Source organism: Schistocerca piceifrons, unplaced genomic scaffold (assembly GCF_021461385.2).
Source record: "Schistocerca piceifrons isolate TAMUIC-IGC-003096 unplaced genomic scaffold, iqSchPice1.1 HiC_scaffold_936, whole genome shotgun sequence".
In the NCBI taxonomy this organism is placed as follows: Eukaryota; Metazoa; Arthropoda; class Insecta; order Orthoptera; family Acrididae; genus Schistocerca; species Schistocerca piceifrons.
The window spans coordinates 3,437,501-3,442,500 of record NW_025729208.1 but is presented as its reverse complement, the minus strand read 5'-3'; the positions used below and the strand labels follow the sequence as shown (position 1 = coordinate 3,442,500).

General features: G+C 52.8%; 1 non-coding gene across 1 annotated transcript in view; it reads right to left on the bottom strand.

Annotated features, from left to right (window-relative positions):
• Nucleotides 1–578, bottom strand: part of LOC124772028 — a 1,909-nt gene extending 1,331 nt beyond the window's left edge. The window contains exon 1 of the ribosomal RNA XR_007013711.1: nucleotides 1–578. This exon is cut by the window's left edge and continues 1,331 nt beyond it. This is a non-coding gene — a ribosomal RNA (small subunit ribosomal RNA).
• Nucleotides 579–5,000: the final 4,422 nt, after the last annotated feature.

Genomic DNA, 5,000 nt, shown 5'->3' with positions numbered 1-5,000 from the left:
AGACTTGCCCTCCAATAGATACTCGTTAAAGGATTTAAAGTGTACTCATTCCGATTACGGGGCCTCGGATGAGTCCCGTATCGTTATTTTTCGTCACTACCTCCCCGTGCCGGGAGTGGGTAATTTGCGCGCCTGCTGCCTTCCTTGGATGTGGTAGCCGTTTCTCAGGCTCCCTCTCCGGAATCGAACCCTGATTCCCCGTTACCCGTTACAACCATGGTAGGCGCAGAACCTACCATCGACAGTTGATAAGGCAGACATTTGAAAGATGCGTCGCCGGTACGAGGACCGTGCGATCAGCCCAAAGTTATTCAGAGTCACCAAGGCAAACGGACCGGACGAGCCGACCGATTGGTTTTGATCTAATAAAAGCGTCCCTTCCATCTCTGGTCGGGACTCTGTTTGCATGTATTAGCTCTAGAATTACCACAGTTATCCAAGTAACGTGGGTACGATCTAAGGAACCATAACTGATTTAATGAGCCATTCGCGGTTTCACCTTAATGCGGCTTGTACTGAGACATGCATGGCTTAATCTTTGAGACAAGCATATGACTACTGGCAGGATCAACCAGGGAGCTGCGTCAACTAGAGCTGAGCAGCCGGCCGCCCGGGAGTGTGTCCCGGGGGCCCGCGCGAACACGCAAGCGTCCGCTCAATCATTCTGCAAACAGGAGGAGGCTGAGCTCCCCTGCACAATACACCTCGAAACCCTCTCAGGTCCCGGCGGCGCGCAGCGCCGTCCCAAGTACTTGGTCGGGTTCGAGAGAGGCGCAATCGCCCGGAGTTAGGCGAGTAGACGCTTTCGGTGCGACCACCCGTGCTCCCAACTGAGCTTGCCGCTGCCGACAGAGGCCCGGGAGCGTGCTGTCGTGGCATTGCCGGCGGGAGACAACACGCGCCACCTACGGTGACCGGCAGCTCCAACGCCAGCGCCACAGAAGGACAAAAGCCCCACTTGGGTGCCGAAGCGAACTCTCCCAGCACAGCGCACGCGCCAACACATCCGCACAGCTGCGATACAAACCACCAGCGAGAACCGCTGGGGCGACCGAGCAGCAGACGGCGTCGCGGCGCCGAGCGCCGGGCGGCGGCGCATCCTCAACGCACACAGTCCTCAATCGGACCAGCACACTGAAGATGTCCACCGCGCTTCGCACCGGGCCCGCGAGGACCTACTTTGGCCGCACGGCGCCGCGCGCAGGGTGCGCCGGCGCGCAGCTGCGACGCCTGCCGCGTCCGTCGGCCGGCGCGCCTGCCACTGGCCGCCCCCACCAGCCGGCTGTAGCGCGTGCGCCCACGCACCGCGCGGCCAGCACGCCGGGAGGCGCCCCCTCACCGGCCGGGGACGGTCCCACCCAGCCACCGCCGCGTATCGCTTCACACCCAGATGCCGTTCAGTTTCGTCGGCATGGTGGGTATCGCTGGAACAACCGGTTAGTACCTCAACCTATCGTCGCCATCACCGATTCACCCCTAGCGAGAACAACCGCACCACAACGGGTTACCATTTGTTCATTTGCGTAACTTCACCAGAAAACGTATGCGTCCATCGCCATTTGCAACTTCCACGATTATTGCATGCCTGTGTCAGGTGTCACACCACACTACGTCTGCCCACATACACGCAACAAAATGTGCACGCCTAGACAATACGTGGAAGGTGGCCCCCGTACGTATGCGATGTCCATTGCTCGAACGACTGTCAACCGGCCTCTGTAGCATGTCGCAGATATGGAACGCGGTGCACCATGCTATCACGGTGTGTGAGGAGAGACGACTAGGTCCGAATACATCAACAGACAGCTCATGCTGATCGCCATCCACGGCGTCCGTTCCTCCCACACGTCTCTATGGCGTACCACACTGCAATCCAGCTCTCATAGGGAGACGACACGTAGCTGCGTGCACAATATTTGCACTGTATGGTCCGCCGTTTTTGGGCGCAGTCGTTGTACGGTCACACATGTGCCACGATGTATCATTCAGTACATAAGGACGAATGTGCAGTACAGATTGTGGTTTACGCGTACGACATCAGCGGACAGTTGACACAGGCCGCACCACAACGTAGCCTGCGTACGTCGCATGCGAAGGGCATTGAACATGCAAACTTCTCACCAACCAGCTTGCGAAGGCAGGGGGCAAGGTGGGGACGTGGGGAGGTGTGGGGGGGGGGGGCGGCATGTACGTCCTGCTGCCATCCACATTACAGTGTACAGCAGGAGCATGTGGAAAGTCAGCAAGACTTGCAAGGTGTTTAACATGAAGCGATACACAGGGGAGCGGGCAGTGCGAGTAGCGAACTATATTGCGAGGGTTGCGGGTGGGCAACACTACACTAATTGAACGAGTCGTATAACAATTACAGAGCAGGTTTAGGCGACAACGTGGGTTACGTTAGCGGACAACGTGGGTTACGTTAAGGCACAACATGGGTTAGGTTAAGGCACAACATGGGTTAGGTTAAGGCACAACATGGGTTACGTTAAGGCACAACATGGGTTACGTTAAGGCACAACATGGGTTACATTAAGGCACAACATGGGTTACGTTAAGGCACAACATGGGTTACGTTAAGGCACAACATGGGTTACGTTAAGGCACAACATGGGTTAGGTTAAGGCACAACATGGGTTAGGTTAAGGCACAACATGGGTTAGGTTAAGGCACAACATGGGTTAGGTTAAGGCACAACATGGGTTAGGTTAAGGCACACCATGGGTTAGGTTAGGGCACAACATGGGTTAGGTTAGGGTACAACATGGGTTAGGTTAGGGCACAACATGGGTTAGGTTAAGGCACAACATGGGTTAGGTTAAGGCACAACATGGGTTAGGTTAAGGCACAACATGGGTTAGGTTAAGGCACAACATGGGTTAGGTTAGGGGACAACATGGGTTAGGTTAGGGGACAACATGGGTTAGGTTAGGGGACAACATGGGTTAGGTTAGGGGACAACATGGGTTAGGTTAGGGGACAACATGGGTTAGGTTAGGGGACAACATGGGTTAGGTTAGGGGACAACATGGGTTAGGTTAGGGGACAACATGGGTTAGGTTAGGGGACAACATGGGTTAGGTTAGGGGACAACATGGGTTAGGTTAGGGGACAACATGGGTTAGGTTAGGGGACAACATGGGTTAGGTTAGGGGACAACATGGGTTAGGTTAGGGGACAACATGGGTTAGGTTAGGGGACAACATGGGTTAGGTTAGGGGCCAACATGGGTTAGGTTAGGGGACAACATGGGTTAGGTTAGGGTACAACATGGGTTAGGTTAGGGTACAACATGGGTTAGGTTAGGGTACAACATGGGTTAGGTTAGGGTACAACATGGGTTAGGTTAAGGTACAACATGGGTTAGGTTAAGGCACAACATGGGTTAGGTTAAGGCACAACATGGGTTAGGTTAAGGCACAACATGGGTTAGGTTAAGGCACAACATGGGTTAGGTTAAGGCACAACATGGGTTAGGTTAAGGCACAACATGGGTTAGGTTAAGGCACAACATGGGTTAGGTTAAGGCACAACATGGGTTAGGTTAGGGGACAACATGGGTTAGGTTAGGGGACAACATGGGTTAGGTTAGGGGACAACATGGGTTAGGTTAGGGGACAACATGGGTTAGGTTAGGGGACAACATGGGTTAGGTTAGGGGACAACATGGGTTAGGTTAGGGGACAACATGGGTTAGGTTAAGGTACAACATGGGTTAGGTTAAGGTACAACATGGGTTAGGTTAAGGCACAACATGGGTTAGGTTAAGGCACAACATGGGTTAGGTTAAGGCACAACATGGGTTAGGTTAAGGCACAACATGGGTTAGGTTAAGGCACAACATGGGTTAGGTTAAGGCACAACATGGGTTAGGTTAAGGCACAACATGGGTTAGGTTAAGGCACAACATGGGTTAGGTTAAGGCACAACATGGGTTAGGTTAAGGCACAACATGGGTTAGGTTAAGGCACAACATGGGTTAGGTTAAGGCACAACATGGGTTAGGTTAAGGCACAACATGGGTTAGGTTAAGGCACAACATGGGTTAGGTTAAGGCACAACATGGGTTAGGTTAAGGCACAACATGGGTTAGGTTAAGGTACAACATAGGTTAGGTTAAGGTACAACATAGGTTAGGTTAAGGTACAACATAGGTTAGGTTCGGTTACACGTTGTTGTAAGGAAAGGTGTAGGGGGGGGGGCGGGGGCGGCAGGTTCGTTGATAGTGATTATAGTAAGTGAATGCTTGTGACATGATCAGATTTGTCACGTCAGGATGCACCTTTGGCTTATTAGAGGCGGCGCTCCAATTCTATGCTTGTGTCAGACCTGTGTCTTTGACTCATGTCATTGTTTGTGCGCTGTGACAGGAGGTACTATTGTGATGTTGGGTGCACCGTTGTATAGGACATGTGTGGGTGTTGGTGCCTTATCTGCGCAATGGTGGATGTCGAAAGGGTGGGATATTCTATTTTCCGCATGGACCTCCTGGTCTGGTTGTGATAGTGTGGATTGTGTAATGTGGCGGAGAGGATGCACTGGATGTTGTTCCATGCTGGTGCTTACGTATTGTATGTGCGCCTGTTAGAAGCAGAGAGTGGTGCGTGATCAGAGTGTCTGGCTGACGTGTGGTTCCCATTGTGGGCTGACTCTTTCAGCATGTATACGGACAGTTGTATATATTTTCTGTAGTTTGATGGCTCTGCATTGATTACTAATCAGCGCCGTGTGTACGGGTAATCTGGTTCCAGTCCAAAATGTTCCATCTGTGTACATTAGTGACAAAGACTCCCCCATGCAGTGGGGCTCTGTCTGTTATAACTCTTCCGCGTAATATATTTGCGCCACGTTTTTGCGACTGCGAGTGCGAGTGCGAGTGCAACGCGCATGGGGACCGACATGCTGATGGCTCGGTATCGGACGCCGTACAGTGAGCAACGCGATCGCGTCTCTCGCTCGTAAGTGGTACAGGTCGCGGCTCATGTATACGGACAGCGGGA